General features: G+C 46.6%; 1 protein-coding gene across 1 annotated transcript in view; it reads left to right on the top strand.

The window, feature by feature from the left end:
* Positions 1 to 4,846: 4,846 nt before the first annotated feature.
* The window catches only part of TBL1XR1 (TBL1X/Y related 1), a 358,018-nt gene continuing 343,254 nt past the window's right edge, over positions 4,847 to 19,610 (top strand). Inside the window, exon 1 of the mRNA XM_063916293.1 lies at positions 4,847 to 5,255. The gene's annotated coding sequence lies outside the window, so the exon portion shown is untranslated. The remainder of the gene's footprint in view (positions 5,256 to 19,610) is intronic.

Below are 19,610 nucleotides of genomic sequence, written 5' to 3'. Positions count from 1 at the left end.
TGAGGGGAATCCAGATATCCCCACAGTGACTAAGCAAACACTCCTAACCAGTGATGTGCAGTGGGGGTGAGGCAGAGCCTTTCCTGTCATACTAACTTATCAGCCAGACTTCTGACTATAAAAAGTATATGAAAAATACAAAGAACATATTAGAAATATCTTCTTTGTATAATTCTAATAATTTTTATAGTCAAAAGTCTGGAGTAAAAAGTATATGGTAGGTGAGGCGCCTATCTTTTCCGCACATCTCTTATCAAAACTCACCAGATTTCAAGCAGTATTGCTGCACCTGTGTATAATGACCACATGTACACTTTGGGCTCATATATTGTATTTAAATCTGGCTTTGGTAATAGCTAGTGCCTCTGGAGCCATTTACCTCACTGCACGTTCCTGGGTACTTCTCCCAGGGCTGTCTTAGCACCAGTGTAGGCCCTGGGCAAAACAATTCACTGGGGCCCCTACCTACCCATTCAAAAAATGAAAAAGGTCAAGGGTGAACTGGTGAGGATCACTGGCTGTGCTGATTTGTATGACCCTTGGCTCTCAGAAACTAATAATAATGAATAACATGGCATCAAGGACCTTTATCTTCCACTTCATTACAACAGGCTGTTGTGTAAGGAGACAGCTGTGCACAAAGCACCTATTGTTTGCTACCTGGGAGTCATCATGATCCCCCTTATAACATGACAGGGCGAGATGTGCCCACAGAGTGGCACAGATTCCCCAGCTGGCGGAGTGACAGTCAGCCAGGTACCACACAGTAGTTCCCCTTATACACGTTACACCAGACAATAGAGCCCTTTATACACGTTACACCACACAATATTACACCTTTGAGGTCATTCCGAGTTGGTCACTCGCAAGCGGATTTTAGCAGATTTGCTCATGCTAAGCCGCCGCCTACTGGGAGTGAATCTTAGCATCTTAAAATTGCGAACGATGTATTCGCAATATTGCGATTACACACCTCGTAGCAGTTTCTGAGTAGCTCCAGACTTACTCGGCATCTGCGATCAGTTCAGTGCTTGTCGTTCCTGGTTTGACGTCACAAACACACCCAGCGTTCGCCCAGACACTCCTCCGTTTCTCCGGCCACTCCTGCGTTTTTTCCGGAAACGGTAGCGTTTTTTCCCACACGCCAATAAAACGGCCTGTTTCCGCCCAGTAACACCCATTTCCTGTCAATCACATTATGATCGCCAGAACGATGAAAAAGCCGTGAGTAAAATTCCTAAGTGCATAGCAAATTTACTTGGCGCAGTCGCAGTGCGAACATTGCGCATGCGCATTAAGCGGAAAATCGCTGCGATGCGAAGATTTTTACCGAGCGAACAACTCGGAATGAGGGCCCTTATACACATTATGCTACCACACAGGTGTGGATCATCAAATCGACAGTATCTAGGTCGACCACTATTGGTCGATAGTCACTAGGCCGACAGGGATGGAAGGTCGACAGGGTTTCTAGCTCAACACGTGGTAGGTCGAGAGGTCAAAAGGTCGACATGAGGTTTTCTTTTTTTGGTGTTATTTTCTTCGTAGAGTGACTGGGAACCCTAACTAGTGCACCGTGTCCCCTCGCATGGCTCGCAGCTTCGGGCAAGGTGCCTCGCTCCGCTACCGCTTTGCTCGGCACAGATTACCATTCCAATCGTAGTCCACGTGGATCGTTAAGTATGAAAAAGTTCAAAAAAAGAATTTTTTTTTGAAAAACTCATGTCGACCTAGCACATGTCGACCTATAAAACCAGTCGGCCTTCCATCCTTGTCGACCTAGTGACTACCAACCTATAGTGGTCGACCTAAACATTGTCGACCTAGACAGTGTCGACCTTCAGACTGGATCCCCTACCACAGAGTAGTACCCCTTATACACATTACGCCAGACAGTAGAGCCTATTAAACACATTACACCAGACAGTAGAGCCCCTTATATACATTACGCCGCACAATAGTACACATTATACACATTACACCTTATGCATATTACTCCATTCAGTAGTACCCCTTACACATGTTACGCCAATCAGTAGTACCTCTTATATACATTGCACCAGACAGTAAATCCCCTTATACATGTTACGCCACACAGTAGTACCCCTTATACATGTTACGCCAGACAGTAGAGCCCCTTATACACGTTATGCCACACAGTAGTACACCTTATACACAGGCCACACAGTAGTACACCCTAAACACATTATGGCACACAATAGTACCACTTATACATCTTACGCCAAACAGTAGTATACCTTATACACTTTATGCCACACAGTAGTACCCTATATACATGTTGCACCACACAGTAGTCTCACAGCAGGCTCCAAAATTATACTTATCCCTGCCTTGGGGAGATATCTCCACAGCCAGCAAACCCCCCCCCCCCCCCCCCTCCCTCTCCTGTAGCACGCCACTCCTCCTCAGCTCCATCCATCTATCAGTAAATACAGGGGTGGGGAGTGGTCTCTGTCAGACCCAGCAATCACTGCTGTCCACTGGGGACTTCTACCCGATGCTGCCCTGAAGTCCTAAGTGAGTTGGTGGGTGGTTTTGTGCCATGATCGGCAGGGGCTGTAAGCTTTAGCAGCGTGGGTGTGAGCTATCAGCTCCATGCCCTTAGAACTGTGTGGCCCTTGGACAACTGCCCATTAAGCCCATAAAAGAAGATGACTGCTCCACTGCTGTTACACAACTGGGCTGTGGAGAGACAGCCAATACGGGGTATATGGAAGTTGCTGCTGGAATCCCAAGAGTGTAACCTGCTGAGAATCATGACTGTCCTTCACTATGTATATTAAGTGATTCTCCTTCCTCATCTCATGCTTTGCCTCTTTTGCTGTTACTTAAATGACGGATCTGCTGACTGAGCAGCCGATTGATAAGCCTCTGCATACATACCAATCTGCTGCTTGATATTTCTGGACAGACATCACAACTGGGCGAGCATTTGAATTTGTCCGCCCAGTTGTGATATCGTTGTTGGCAGTACCTGAAGCCGCTTAATGGCTTGTCTGTACACACTGCCAGATGTACCGATATATCTATGAGCTAAAACGGCATCGCCTGTGCTGCAGGACCAACGTGAAGTGTCTGTTAACAATGTCGTTCGCATACGTATCCAGTGTACACACCCGCAAATGTACTTACAATATATAGGTTGTCGATATAACAAACGATATATCACATAGTAGTGTGTACTCAGCCTAAGTTGCATAAGAACTCATTGATTGCCTATCTGTCTGTTTGGTGTAGATCTGTGACAGCCATAATTTTCTGGCATGTCCGCTGCTAGATACTGAGCCAGGACACCTGTTCTTCATGTCTGCATGGGCCGTATTTGCAGAACAACAAGCAGAGATCACCAAAGGAGAAAGAGATGGCAACAACTATAACAGACTAAACATCTGGGTGCACTGCCGAGCTGAGATGGTATTCTGAAAGATCTTCAATAAACAATTTACATAACATTCCATAGGATACTAGGGTAGAGAAACCTTGCCAATTTGTTGTTTGCACCCCATTAGGGCTGGGCGTCAATATCCCAGACTGATATGTGTGATATTTTAGTAGTGTTGGTTCACTCAATAGGCGCGATGCATCAATCAATATTTTGCGATAATGCAAAATGCAGTTTTCAGCGGTTTGGTCTGTTACCGCATATACACCAAGCTCGTAATGTGATACCCGGTGGATGGCGTTACCCAGTGGTGGATTTCCCAGTAGGCATGTGCCTAGGGGCGGCACACAAGGCTGACGAGGACAGGTGATTATTAATTTTTTTGGTCATTAAGACTTATTTTCTGTTATTTGATTTAGCAAGTGACGGGAGTGGGACAATGGGCAACAAATTGTGGTCCAGGGGCTGGTAGTCAGGTGAGGTTGGGGATGCTTTAGTGGCCTCCAGGCATCCGAACTGGACCCGAAATGATGGAGGCATGCGTTGAGTGGTGGGACTCATCAAATTCAAAATGTGATACTTGATGCATCCCGCCCAATATATCACGCACATCAGTTCTCGCTGCAATATATTGTTGTTCTCCCAGCAGTAGCCCTGCGCACTGAACTCACTGTAGACTGTAACCGCCCAGTAGAATATATTAGTATTATTGTAAAGATATTTTTTATGCATTATTTCAGATATGGTGAACCCACATGGATTCAGAATATGATACAGGGCAGCCGATTGGCCATCCCAATTCCCCACAGAGGGGCACACAAAAATAAGGGGTTTTTTACTACCAAATTAGCAGGAAGAGCGTGCAGCGAAACTCAGGGGACCAACGCCAGAATCCCGACAGCAAGTCTGCTCGCCATGCATTGGGCACAGTGGCGAGCTTGCCACTCTATTATATTCCCACTCAGGTGGTGACGTGGACCACCACCCAAGTGGGAATTCCGGGCTTCGGTCGGAATTCTGACTGGCGGCATTCCACCGGCTGTCGGGATTCCGGCGTTGGTATCCTGAACGCCGGAATCCCAACAGCCGGTAAATTAACCGCATCCCAAACTCAGAGCAAATTGAGTCTTCCCAGTGCATTTACGCAGAGTTCCTCTGAAATAAATATAGAGCTATAGTATATGTAACAACATAACTAGATGTTATCAAGTTCCCCTCCAATTCTGTATGATTACTATTGTGTTTAGTTATAGATGGGTCTGTCTTTTTGCTGCATACAGAAATATTGGAAAACATATGAATGGCCCAGTGAGCAACACTCAGCTCTCTGATACCACTGGCATCTGTATAGCAGGACACAGAAGGCACACCACCACCACCAAGCTGGCAGGGGGAGTGAGGTGCACGGGCTCTCACAGGTGAGCGGTGCCGCCTCACACCCCACAGGACGATGACGGGGAGGGAACCGCCGTGTCCCCGCAGTTGTGTACAGTGTGTTGTGCCTCGGCTGCTGCTGCGGCTCCCCGGCTTCTGCTGGCTGGGGCTGTGTTGCTGTGTGCAGTGACTGCCGGGCCGGCTCACTTTCGCCCAGCCGGTCACCTCCTGAATGCTGAGTGTCTAAGCGCCGCTGGCTGCACTGAAACGTTTGGCTCTTTCTCTTAGTAACAGCTTTTTACATTCTGCCTCAATTCCTCTCCAGCCTAATAACTTGCCCCCTCCCCCCATCATCTATCTCCTGGATTTACCCCCTCCTCTCCCCTCCTCTCACCAGGGTAATAACTGCATATCACCAGCCTTCCTAGCTGTCTATCTGCTTTGGGGAGGGAGCTGCATATTTTGCAACAATATCCAGGTAAGTGCCCTTGTTGTGCATGCCCGGGCTAAGGTGTGTGGGTGGAGTTGGTGCAGCTACTGGGGAGGGGGGAGAGTTGGGGTCCCTGCATGCCTAGATGCTGCTGAGTGGGGGATGGGCACTGTAAGGCATGTACCATAGTGTGGTGCCCTGTGTGCTGACATGTAATGCTGTCAGTGTACGTGCTATTGTGTATGGACACAGCGGGGTGGGGGTGGGGAAGCTGGAGGGAATCCCAGACTGAGGAGCTCACTATCATGATGGGGGGAGGGGTGGTGCTGAGGGAGTTTAACCGCATCATTGCTGGAGAGGGCCCAAAGCCCATCCCCCACCCAGCCGCCCTCTCCCGGCACAGTACCCTTCCCCCACTCTGATGGTTAACTCTATCCTGACTGCAGCACAGTTCTTCTGGGTGAGAGGTGAACTCATCAGGAGATCAGTCTGTGTCTCTGTAACCTATACTCGAAATAATGTGCTGATGCAGAGTGTAGCTATCACAGGTGTACATTATAATATTGTGCTCACCAGCTCTATCTGTGTAGCTTAATATATATATGTGTGTGTATGTATAGATGGATTATATGTATTACTGTTGCTACCTGGAAACAAGTGAGGTCTATGTACAGTATGGAAGTGGGGGTGGGGAACTAGCATATGATCACTTGCTCTGTGTCTCTTGTATTTATTGTGTGGTTGCCATTCATTTGCAAAGGTAACTTTTTAGGATTATATATTTTGGTATAAAACTGACTTTTCTTGTTGATTATTTCTGATTAAGTTTTCCCTACAGTGGGCATTAAATACTACTTTATTCCTGTATATAGATACATTGTTGACATTTAGAAGTATGTCTCCTGAGTGTTACATAATGATTGGATACAGATACTATGGCACTGGCTGATGTGGATACTTGCAAAGCTGACTAAATGTTATTATAACACTGAGATTTATTATTTTCTATTTATGTATTTATTGAAATGCTAACTGTTAATAGTGGTGGCTTACAAGTGCATTTCATTAGGCGTATATTGAGCAGTGTTTAATTGTGCAAAATTGTAATAATTTCTATTGGGGGAATGGGTAATTGTTTTTTACACGGTGATAGGTGATAAGTAATGGGTGCCCGACAGAGGGGTGGTCTCCAGTTTGCCAGCTGTCGGGATCCCGGCACATAGTATACCGGCACCGGAATCCCGACAGCCGGCATACTGACACTTTATCTCCCTCTTGGGGGTCCACGACCCCCCTGGAGGGAGAATAAATAGCGTGGTGCGTGTAGCGCGCCACCGTGCCCGCAAGGGGCTCATTTGCGCTCGCAACGCTGTCGGTATGCCGGCGGTCGGGATTCCGGCGCCGGTATGCTGGTCGCGGGGAGCCCGGCAGCCGGCATACCATACTACACCCCGACAGAGCTATTCAATTGTTTTACTGATCGGGTTCCACTGCATTCCTTATCAAATCTGTCTCATCCAAATGCCCATGTAAAGCAGCTAAACCCAGGCAAGTGTTTGTTAGCGTGCCCAAACAGCCGAATTTACACACCCAATCGGTAAACAATTTAATAGCTACCGTTGGGTGCTAATTACTTGTGGTTGCCCAAACAGCAATAGAATTCCCCCTATGAGTAGGCTTACCATACTGTCCCTTTAACCTCTTGCCTGGCTTGGTTGCATATTATATGACCAAAGCCAGGAGTCCGTTACCTGTCTTGGTTGCATCACATGTGAACCGCTGCCCCCGTCATCCTCAGCCCCCGACGTCCACTGCCCCCTCCTCTTTCCTGGACCCAGCAGTGATGCGGCAGTGTTTCACCACCGACATTGCTGTCCGGAGTCATGCACCAGATTGCCGCGTGGCCGGCATTTTGGAGCGCATGCTCTGGGAATCTTGTCCTGGTTTAAAGGACTAATGTGCTTAGCCTACATGGAGGTGTCACATGAGAAGTGGATAGCAACATTCTTGACAAGTGTGTAAATTTCTGAATTAAAACGCTCTCCAATTGAAATATATTATATCTGAACTGACCCTGTCATACAGAGCTTGTAAGCACTTCCGGCTAGCACTGCAATAAAAGCACTGTCAAATTAGGCATAAGTACTTCAGATGCCGAAAAGTGTGACACCGCCCTTAGAGGGCTCTGTGCTAGGATGGTCACTGCTAGTTTCCAATGATACTAAAGATCTTATGTCAAAAGCTGTTACAGATGATTTTATAATGACAGTTTTACAATTGTATTGTATAAAGCTTTTTGCAAAGACAAATGTCCTTTCGTATCCCCCGCTGTCACCGCTAACACAATGCGTTTATTTTAAGGCTCAATCAATAATTCATGGTAATTAGGAAACGTGCCTCTCAACCTTTATTAAATTGATTATTTCATCATGCTCGTTCAGCCTTAGGTTGCCTATTCCATTTATGTATGCAATACCTGTGAAGTAACAAGCATATTTATATTGAAACTCATATCTAAAGACACAGTGGGGGGAATTCAATAGTTTTATCATGCCCGATCTCCTGTCTAAAGCGATATTCAATTGTTCCTACTTAAACCCGACTAAACGAATGGGCGTGAGGTTGAAAAGACTCTTTGCACGTGTCCAACTCGCCACCTCTGGTGGTAGCGAGTTAAATAAACGTCTCGCACTCATCAGCAGCAACATTTGACTAGCTGTCGGCGGGCGCTCGTGGGTGCTGGAACCCGCGATAAAATTTGAATCCGGCCCATTGATTCCCAACAAAACCCACCAATTACATCCTTTTGAATATGGTGAATATAGGGTCTTATTCAGAGATTGGATCATCTGTGTGAACATCGGTCATCTGAGTAACTCTCAGGATGGCCGGAAATTCATGCTTTCAGTGTCAGTGAAGCACTGGCTATGGCAATCCCAGAAAATGGAGCCATCATGCCCCCATTTTCTGGGACACTCCTTGTCGCCACCCACTATCGCCAGTAACATGTCAATCATGCCACAGTGTTTGGGTTACTGCGAACGACCTCACAGCCCCAGATCTGCGCATACTCAGTGCGGCTTCTGTGCATGCACAGACCTGAAAACATCTGAGATGTACATAAACATCTGGTGTAGGCCTTGAGTACCAAATATTTGCTAGTGTCAGATAACATAAGGGATAACCTCGATTTTATGCATACAAAAGTACAAAACAAGCATTGCAATATATGTATACAAAAGTACAATATATAAATAGTAGCACAAAAAAAGAATAGATACTGTATGGTCGTTGCTTAAAAAGAAATCTACTATGAGTGAATCTTGGCCCCAGTTGATGAGCGCAGCGGACAGGTTCAGAGAACAATAGCAAAAAAAATAGTATGGGAGAGAAGATGTTGCCATAGGTGAGGACGTTAAGAGCACATTTGGGTAGAGGACTCTGCATATGAGAGTGAGCAATCTATGGGACAGGAGTAGTCAAACATCGGTGACACACACATATAAAAACATGCACAAAATCAGTGGGCACTTTATTAGTTACACCTACTTGTTACTGTAGATATCTAATCAGTCAATCATGTGGCAGCAATTCATTAAGTTATGCAGAGCTGGTGAAGAGGTTCAGTTATTGTTCAGACCAAAAGCCAGGATTGAGTAGAAATGTGATCTAAAGGGGGGTACACACGGAGCGATGTTCAGCAAATGTCTAAGCAATCTGACTAGATTGCTTAGAAATTAGTTGAACATCGCTCTGTGTGTAGGGGTGCAGGCCAATCTAGCAGGTCGCTCAGCTCACCGCTGGGTGAAATGAGTGGCCCCCCGTGTCCATCCGTCCCCTTGCTCAGCACATCGCGCTGTGCTGAGCGGGGGGAGAGATGTGTGCTGAGCGGTCTGTGCTAGCCAAAATCGTTCATTGTTCATACACTGTGTAGACAGTGAACGATCATGAACGATCTAGCCAAAATTGACCTTGCTGCACAGTCTATCAACGATTTTGTCGTTTACCCACAGGAGTGCGCCTAGTGAACGATCTAGCCTGTACACACGGAACAATATTATCGTTCAAAGACCTGTCTAGCAAAAATAGTTGGCTAGATCCTCTCATGTGTACCCAGCTTTAGACTGCACTCATTGGGGGTTTGGGGTGGACGGGACTGCCATCACGGGACACTACTGCACTGCTCCGTGCCCCCTAAGGACACTCACAGCGTATGTACAGTCTGCAGGGTGCGTGGACGAAAAGGACATACCGGCCGGCTCCTTAGCAGCGAAACTGGCTAGCCAGATGCAAGGTCAGCAAGGATGCTGCTCCAAGGGCACTCCGCCCTGTGCTGCTTCGCCCACCCTATGGCCAGTTTGCTGACTATAATGGGCCTAATTCAGACCCAAACACAGCCGTGCGTCTGAATGCAGTGGCTGCATTTGGGTACTCTGTGCATGCGCACTGGCCTTACACATTGCGGCCGCATCCAGGAAAGATGCGGCCGCAGTGTGATTGAGAGCAGCAGGCAGCATGGCGTCGTTGTGGGGGGGGGGGGGGGTGTTCCGAATGGGGGTGGGCTGGTAACGTTTTCAGGGTGGCTGTGTGAAGTCACATGCAGTCACTCCAAGTAAAAAAATGGCGGCCCACTGCCTGAAAGCGCAGCCAGGGGTCAGCTTTAGTTCAGATGCATCCGCAATTAGATTGCGGACGTATCGGGAGGCGGCCTCACACATGCTGGGTGGCTTTGCCCCGTGCTGGTTGGCCTCCAGCATGTGAGGAGATGAACACAGATCTGCATGTGTATGCAGCGTTCTGCGTTGATCTCTGAATAACCCCTATGTACATTATTTTATGGTCACCGATAACTAATTTTCAAGGGCTACTTTCAGCAGTATAAAATAACGTGTCCCATCATTTCCAGCTGATTCCACTGACGTGATAAAGAGTTTATATCTCAATCCAGTAGAGCACCTTTGAGATGATGTGGAACTAGAGCCGCAGCACGTATGTGCAGCTGACAAATCTAGAGCAACTGTGTGATGCTATTATGTCATCATGGACTACAATCTCTAAGGAAGGTTTACAGTACGTTGATTAATCAATGTCATGATAAATTAAAGCTGATTTGGGGGCGCTAGGCATCTACAAAATGCTTTATTTAAAGTTGCAGAGAGGGAATAGTGGAATTTAAATAATTGCTTCTAATAAATTGCTAAGTATTATTGTCAGTAGCGCTCCTAAGCTGTCCACGCATGGAGCTATGTTTCCATTCTATAAATATGAAATTACAGTACATTTGATCAAAGATGCTGGGAAAAAAAACATTTGAGTTAAGGGCATAGTTACCATAGGTGCAGGGAGTGCAGCTGCTATGGGGCCGAGAGCTGAGAGGGGCCCACCTTCCCTGTCACAGTTACATGTGTTACATACAGGGCATAGCTACCATAGGTGCAGGGAGTGCAGCTGCTATAGGGCCCAGAGCTGAGAGGGCCCACCTCCCCTGTCACAGTTACCTGTGTTACATACAGGGCATAGCTACCATAGGTGCAGGGAGTGCAGCTGCTATGGGGCCCAGAGCTGAGAGGGGCCCACCTTCCCTGTCACAGTTACATGTGTTACATACAGGGCATAGCTACCATATGTGCAGGGAGTGCAGCTGCTAGGGGGCCCACCTTCCCTGTCACAGTTACATGTGTTACATACAGGGCATAGCTACCATATGTGCAGGGAGTGCAGTTGCTAGGGGGCCCACCTTCCCTGTCACAGTTACATGTGTTACATACAGGGCATAGCTACCATAGGTGCAGGGAGTGCAGCTGCTATGGGGCCCAGAGCTGAGAGGGCCCACCTTCCCTGTCACAGTTACATGTGTTACATACAGGGCATAGCTACCATAGGTGCAGGGAGTGCAGCTGCTATGGGGCCCAGAGCTGAGAGGGCCCCACCTTCCCTGTCACAGTTACATGTGTTGAGTGATAACCCCATTTCTTGTGTGCTTAACATCATTGTTTGACAGAGACGTGTAAAAGCTCAGTGCTGCCTCACAGCATCGGGGTCCATTCTGACCAGGGTCCTGTAAGTGCAGAGACTATATGCTCTCCCTGTGTTTTCTTGTGCTCCCAGTGCTCCAGTTTCCACCAACAGTCAAATTTAGGCTGTATGTTAATAATAGTTGTACAGTATTCTTGTTGTTTGTAATGGCACCTAGCATTCCCGCTAGGCTGTTTTAGCAGGGCACCGTACCCTGCTCAATTTTAAAATGCAAAAATCCACCCGTCTTAATGGAGGCCCCCGCTAAAACTGCCTACTGTGTCCTGCGGGTAGGAAAAGTTTTGGTTTACTGATCACCGCCTGGTGAAATAGTTGCATGGAATGTATTAACAGGGCGAGATTCAATTGTAGTACGCACAAGCAGCAACTAGATGGTGCCTAACAGAGCAATTCAATTGTTGCTCCATTTGGGCGTGATGGCTGTCGGTGCCTGCATTTCAGCTCGCACTCTTTGGAGTGGCGAGCTGCAATGGTGGTCATTCCGAGTTGTTCGCTCGGTAATTTTCTTCGCATCGCATCGATTTTCCGCTAACTGCGCATGCGCAATGTTCGCACTGCGCCAAGTAAATTTGCTATGAAGATTGGTATTTTACTCACGGCATTACAAGGTTTTTTCTTTGTTCTGGAGATCGGAGTGTGATTGACAGGAAGTGGGTGTTTCTGGGCGGAAACTGGCCGTTTTATGGGAGTGTGTGAAAAAACGCTACAGTTTCTGGGAAAAACGTGGGAGTGGCTGTAGAAACGGAGGAGTGTGTGGGCGAACGCTGGGTGTGTTTGTGACGTCAAACCAGGAACGACAAGCACTGAACTGATCGCACTGGAAGAGTAAGTCTCGAGCTACTCAGAAACTGCACAGAGAAGTCTTTTCGCAATATTGCGAATCTTTCGTTCGCAATTTTGATAAGCTAAGATTCACTCCCAGTAGGCGGCGGCTTAGCGTGTGCAATGCTGCTAAAAGCAGCTTGCGAGCGAACAACTCTGAATGAGGGCCAATGTATGAAAAGTGATGCATTTGGGTGCCCAAACTGCACTTTTCTCGATCTCATCCAGCACTTTGGTTGGGTTTATGTGGCTAAACTGACCTCTATGGGCTCGAACAGCGCAAAAAAAAAACCCCCAATTGAATTGTGCCCAGTGATCTTCTGTCACTTTAGGAGATCGGTCGTGCAAAACAATTGAATATTGTCCACAGTGTGGATAGAGCTTGGGGGCATCCCAGAGTCTCCGCAAGTGCTGGGCATGCCCCCTAGAGTGACAGACTGGGTGTCATGGATCTATGCCCCCTCCCCAGTCAGCCATACTCCATTTCCGGGGAACACGTACGCCTTGGCACGCACAACGATTCCCTGCCCCTCAGCGCTTTGCCCTGCATTCAACACTTGGCACCTGACAACACAGAGCTCAGTTCAGTGTAGCAATTGATTTTATATTTTCATTTTATGTACATGTGACTGAGAAAATAGAAGCTACAATAATTTAGCTGAAGTAGAGCTCTTTCTACCTTGTGCAAAGTCGAGCATCCTGGGTCTACCTCTGTGAATCAGAGGTAGACCCAGGAAAGCAAGTGTCTGCTGGTTTCCCTTTGCGTATACATTCAGGCCGCAATGAGCATGCACCAAAATGGTTACCGCACTATGGGGTGCCATGTTCTCGGAGACCCGACCTGCAACTGCTGCCACTTTGCATATGACTCAGAATCAGAATTTTCCTCAGGATACAAAAGGTTTATTTTTTAGATTTCAAATGAAGGTCTGTGCTGCAACAAGTACAAATGGAAAGGAAAACAGTGGTTGTGGTTTAAACTGACTTGTGGCTTTATATAAGTAACAAAAACAAACATGTGACACAATATAGGCAACTGCAGAGATCAACATTAAGGTGTTATTTATGAAGGGAACAGTGGCGCACGCAGGGGGGGTTTCCGAGTATCTGGAACTCCCCCCGATGATCCGAATGTTCTTTTTGAGATGGAGACAGCCGTGTCTCCGTCTTAGCAAAAGCCATGACCGCGATCGCAGCTGCGGAGCTGCAGCAACAGCAGAGAGCTATACAGCTTTCTGCTTACAGAATGTCCTGGGGGCCAGGTGAGCTGCTGGCTGCGCATGCTCAGCCACAGCAGCTCCCTCCGTCCTCACACTGCCGCGGCCGCTCCTCTGCTCTGAGCACTGGTGTAGTGCATACTGTAGAACGCTGTATATGTAAGTTTGAAATCTTTGTTTCTGCGTGTATTTGTATGGTATGCATGTATGTATATATGTGGGTTTGTGTGTGTGCGCTTGTGTATGTACAGTACGTATGCGTGTTTATATGTGTGTTTGCATGTATATATAAATGTGTTATACTGTATGTGTGTGTGTGTGTATTTATCTATATCTATCTATCTATCTAGCTGCAAATGATAAATGACACTCCTTACTAGTACCGCATAGCATGCTCCGGTGCCTGTCAGAATCAGAAAATATGTACGGAAGCACAACGACACTCATAAAGACTCTTTTAAAAGAGTGTAACTCTTAAACGTTGACAAACCGCTACAGCGTCCTGTGCTGATTTTCTATGGTTTACCAGTCTCTATGAGTGCCGTCCTGCCTCTGTATGTATGTATGTATGTATGTATGTATGTATGTATGTATGTGTATATATATATATATATATATATATATATATATATATTACACATACATGCACATATACATACACACCCACCCTTGGAAACCCCCCTCGCTAAATCCTGCGTTTGCCCCTGGATCTGTTCCTATTATGATGACCTTTATTCTGAGAGAGAGCTGACAATAAGATCTCCTCTGTAGTAAGCTATGGGAGAAATCTGCTGTGTAACTTTTTCCGTTGTGGGCATTGGGTGACCTTGCGGTGCTTAGAGGATTAATTGCTACACTGAAGGAAACCCTAACTTTCTCTGAGTGTCAGACAAACTGCAGAAAGGAAGAGAGCGGGTAGTTGACATACCACCCACTGGGCCAGTCTCTACCTGTTTTTGCATGTGGTCAAAATAAAAGTGAAATGTTTAAACATTGTCAAAAGCTGTGAATGAAGGACATGGTAAACAAGTCTGATGACTGTTGGTGAAAGGAGTAGGTTTCCAATTTGCCTTTCTTTTAAATAGTTATTCTCTATGGGGGCGATCCAATTATTCTACCCTGTGACTGCTACTAGATAGCGTCTGATGGAGCAAATTGTTGCTCCGTTCGGGCTCGAATAGCCGCTGGGGGACACATTTCAGCTCAAAGCCTCCTGAGGTGGCGAGCTGAAATGTCGGAAAAGTTGGTAGTTTGGGCAAATTTTTGGCATTCAAAACAGTACTGTAGACGGGCCTAATAATAATGGGCACGTACAAGCGGCACTCACGCCCAATACGGGGGAACAATTGAATTGCTCTGATGGCCACCCATTTCGTTTGGGTGCCCACAAAACAATTGTATTCAACCCTATGGGTCAGATTTATCAAGCCACCTAAAGAGGACAAGTGGATGTGTTGCCCATGGATGTGTTGCCCATAGCTACCAATCAGATTCTAGCTATCTAGTATAGCCTATAAAATGCTAGGTAAAGATTGATTGGTTACTGAAGCCAACATGTGCTTAACCTTTTTTAAAAGGTTTGGGAAATCTCCCCCTACATATGTTATACACTGCTCAAAAAAATAAAGGGAACACTAAAATAACACATCCTAGATCTGAATGAATGAAATATTCTTATTAAATACTTTGTTCTTTACATAGTTGAATGTGCTGACAACAAAATCACACAAAAATTATCAATGGAAATCAAATTTATTAACCCATGGAGGTCTGGATTTGGAGTCACCCTCAAAATTAAAGTGGAAAAACACACTACAGGCTGATCCAACTTTGATGTAATGTCCTTAAAACAAGTCAAAATGAGGCTCAGTAGTGTGTGTGGCCTCCTCGTGCCTGTTTGACCTTCCTACAATGCCTGGGCATGCTTCTGATGAGGTGGCGGATGGTCTCCTGAGGGATCTCCTCCCAGACCTGGACTAAAGCATCCGCCAACTCCTGGACAGTCTGTGGTGCAACGTGGCATTGGTGGATGGAGCGAGACATGATGTCCCAGATGTGCTCAATTGGATTCAGGTCTGGGGAACGGGCGAGCCAGTCCATAGCATCAATGCCTTCGTCTTGCAGGAACTGCTGACACACTCCAGCCACATGAGGTCTAGCATTGTCTTGCATTAGGAGGAACCCAGGGCCAACCGCACCAGCATATGGTCTCACAAGGGGTCTGAGGATCTCATCTCGGTACCTAATGGCAGTCAGGCTACCTCTGGCGAGCACATGGAGGGCTGTGCGGCCCCCCAAAGAAATGCCACCCCACACCATTACTGACCCACTGCCAAACCGGTCATGCTGGAGGATGTTGCAGGCAGCAGAACATTCTCCTTGGCATCTCCAGACTCTGTCACGTCTGTCACGTGCTCAGTGAGAACCTGCTTTCATCTGTGAAGAGCACAGGGCACCAGTGGCAAATTTGCCAATCTTGGTGTTCTCTGGCAAACGCCAAACGTCCTGCACGGTGTTGGGCTGTAAGCACAACCCCCACCTGTGGGCGTCGGGCCCTCATACCACCCTCATGGAGTCTGTTTCTGATCGTTTGAGTAGACACATGCACATTTGTGGCTTGCTGGAGGTCATTTTGCAGGGCTCCGGCAGTGCTCCTCCTGTTCCTCCTTGCACAAAGGCGGAAGTAGTGGTCCTGCTGCTGGGTTGTTGTCCTCCTACGGCCTCCTCCACATCTCCTGATGTACTGGCCTGTCTCCTGGTAGCGCCTCCATGCTCTGGACACTACGCTGACAGACACAGCAAACCGTCTTGCCACAGCTCGCATTGATGTGCCATTCTGGATGAGCTACACTACCTGAGCCACTTATGTGGGTTGTAGGGAGGTCATACAGGCACGTGGAGGCCACACACACTACTGAGCCTCATTTTGACATGTTTTAAGGACATTACATCAAAGTTAGATCAGCCTGTAGTATGTTTTTCCACTTTAATTTTGAGGGTGACTCCAAATCCAGACCTCCATGGGTTAATAAATTTGATTTCCATTGATAATTTTTGTGTGATTTTGTTGTCAGCACATTCAACTATGTAAAGAACAAAGTATTTAATTAGAATATTTCATTCATTCAGATCTAGGATGTGTTATTTTAGTGTTCCCTTTATTTTTTTGAGTAGTGTATATAAATTATATTGAATGTATCCTTTATATAGTAGGGGGTCACAGGTACAGTAATATCCGCTACCAGTCTATAGTGAATACAAGACCTTAACATTATTCATAAGGAATTTTTCATATTTAGTTATAAACCAGTGCTATGGTATAGTGTGCAGTAATATGTAAACATAATATTATCTTGCCGAAAGAAAAAAACCTCAGTAAATTAGCATTTGGTCCTTTAGAAATGCAGCATTACCTTCTCAACTAGCTACTGTAGATTGAAGGCATTTTTATAGTCGGCCATACCTACCTTCTGATGAAATGCTGCAGTGAATAAAAGGGAAATAAACAAACAAACAAACAAACTGTATTGGGGCACTCATGAATTTTAAATAAATGAGAAATCTAATTCTTTGTGCAGAATTAGAATCCAGCACTATTGTGAAATAATATTCATGAGTGGGCATCCAACTCTAAATCAGGCACATAGTCAGACCTCGCTGTTCCTGCATTGTGTTCATGCAAAAACATATGTACAGTATATCTGTCAGTAAGCAGAGTTTTACGAATATATGTAGCGGGACCACTACCATCTGCATGCTTGGTTTCTTAACTGTTCTTACAGTGGCGGAACTTGCTAGTGGTGGGCCCAGGTGCAAAAATATGCTCTGGGCCCCCTTTACTCCACCATACAGATAGAGGGAGTGGGTGACAAGAGAATTAATGGGTGACAGTGGCAAAGGCCATGGGTGACGGAAAGGCAGTTGGTGACTGGGGAGTCACTTAGTGTCAGGTAGAGGTGGCTGGGAGAGAAACAGGGTGACCGGGAGAGGCAGTGGGTGCCAGGGAAAGGTAGATGGAAGACTGAGGAGGCAATGGGTTACGGGAAGAGGCAGAGAGTGGTAGGTTGTGACTGGGGAGTCAGTGGGTGGCAGAGAGGTAGAGGGTGACAGAAAGAGGCAGGTTGGGGGGAGACAGAGGATGGTAGGGAGTGACTGGAGAGTCAATGGGTGAAGGAAATGTAGAGGGTGACCGGTAGACGGTGGGTAGGAGGGGCAGTGGATGATAGAAAGAGGCAGATGGGTGACAGCAAGAGAGACTGTGGGTGACAGCAAGAGAGGCTGAGGGTGACAGGTAGAGGTGGCTGGGAGAGACAGAGGGTGGCAGGATGACAGTGGGTTATGTGAAGGCAAAGGGTGACAGGTAAAGGTAGTCGTCGACCGGAAAGAGGCAGTGGGTGAGACTGGGGAGAGGCAGTGAGCGACAACGACAGTGTTCTCCCCAGAAAAGCATGGGCTGTGGTGGCATCATGTCTCAGGGGGCCCCCTTTAGCTTCACAAATTTAATCAGGGGGGGGGGGGCAGAAGCATGTCTGTTCCATCAGCAGCCTCAGACACGGTGCTGATTGTCCATGACAAGAAAACCACAGCCCAGTGCCGTAACTAGGCATTTTAGCGCTGTGTGCAAGAAACGGCATTGGCGCCCCCCCATGCAAGATAGGGGAAGTGTGCGCCGCAGGCGCGCAAAAATATATAGGGGCGTGGCTTCATGGGGAAGGGGCAAGGCCACAAAATAATACCAATTCATACTATGGTGCACAGTAGTCTCCATTATCAAATTACGCTGCACAGTAGCACCACTACACCAGGTAGATCCCCTTTTACACATTACGGCAGAGAGTCCCCCTTTTTACACATTACGGCAGACAGCGTCCCCTTTTTACACATTACGGCAGACAGCGTCCTCCTTTTACACATTACGGCAGACAGCGTCCCCCTTTTACACTTTACGGCAGACAGCGTCCCCCTTTTTACACATTACGGCAGACAGCGTCCCCCTTTTTACACATTACAGCAGACAGCTCCCCCCTTTTTACACATTACGGCAGACAGCGTCCCTTTTTTACACATTACGGCAGACAGCATCCCCTTTTTTACACATTACGGTAGACAGAGTCCCCTTTATTACACATTACATTGCGCTCACTTAACTCACCAGTCTCCAGAGCTGTCCTGCTGCCTCTTCCTTGTTTCCTGTCTCCCCATTCTCTCTGCATCGCAGCAGTGTACTCTCCATCATCAGCGCTGCCTGCTCTCCTCTTCTGCAGACAGCGCTGTCCTGTGCCCGCTGCCCAGAGCCGGATTAAGGCTATAGGGGGCCCGGGGCACTTCAGACAATGGGGCCCCTAATAAAGAGACAGGCAGACAGGCAGATGAATTATATATATATATATATATATATATATATATATGTATGTGTGTGTGTGTGTGTATGTGTATATATATATATATATATATATATATATATATAGCACGGATTGATGGGCGGCACTCCAAGGATTTGAAAAAGAAGAATCACAGCTACACAAGCATTATGTCATCAACGTTTCAGACGCCTTTTATTTGCGCCTTTCGTCAGGCGTCTGAAACGTTGATGACATAATGCTTGTGTAGCTGTGATTCTTCTTTTTCAAATCCTTGGAGTGCCGCCCATCAATCCGTGCTGTTTGCTGAGCCGTGTAGTGCCACGGGAGGGCACCCAGGTATTTACAAAGTGTTGTTGGAGTGCCGGTCATACACGTTTGTTTATATATATATATATATATATATATATATATATATATATATGTATGTATACATACTGCTCAAAAAAATAAAGGGAACACTTAAACAACACAATGTAACTCCAAGTCAATCACACTTCTGTGAAATCAAACTGTCCACTTAGGAAGCAACACTGATTGACAATCAATTTCACTTGCTGTTGTGCAAATGGAATAGACAACAGGTGGAAATTATAGGCAATTAGCAAGACACCCCCAATAAAGGAGTTGTTCTGCAGGTGGTGACCACAGACCACTTCTCAGCTCCTATGCTTTCTGGCTGATGTTACTAGTATATAGCATTGTCAGTGTTTATACTGGTGGAGACTGTATTTTTACGAATATGAAGTTTTCTAGTATGCTGCTATGATGGAAACGATAAATGTATCACATGTATTGCATTGTTAAATAATAGTTCACATTGCGTCTTCGTCTCCAAGGTAACCGATATGCAGCGTGGGACGTGAGCGCGTTGCACAGGCGTTGTGCCATGACGTCATCCATCCCCGCCAGCTGATCGGGCCGAAGGGACGCGGGACACGAGGGTTTGGTGAGGTATAAAGGTATGT

This window comes from Pseudophryne corroboree, chromosome 4 (genome assembly GCF_028390025.1).
Source record: "Pseudophryne corroboree isolate aPseCor3 chromosome 4, aPseCor3.hap2, whole genome shotgun sequence".
NCBI lineage: Eukaryota > Metazoa > Chordata > Amphibia > Anura > Myobatrachidae > Pseudophryne > Pseudophryne corroboree.
Note: the sequence above shows the minus strand (reverse complement) of the source record. Positions and strands in the feature narration are given on the sequence as shown.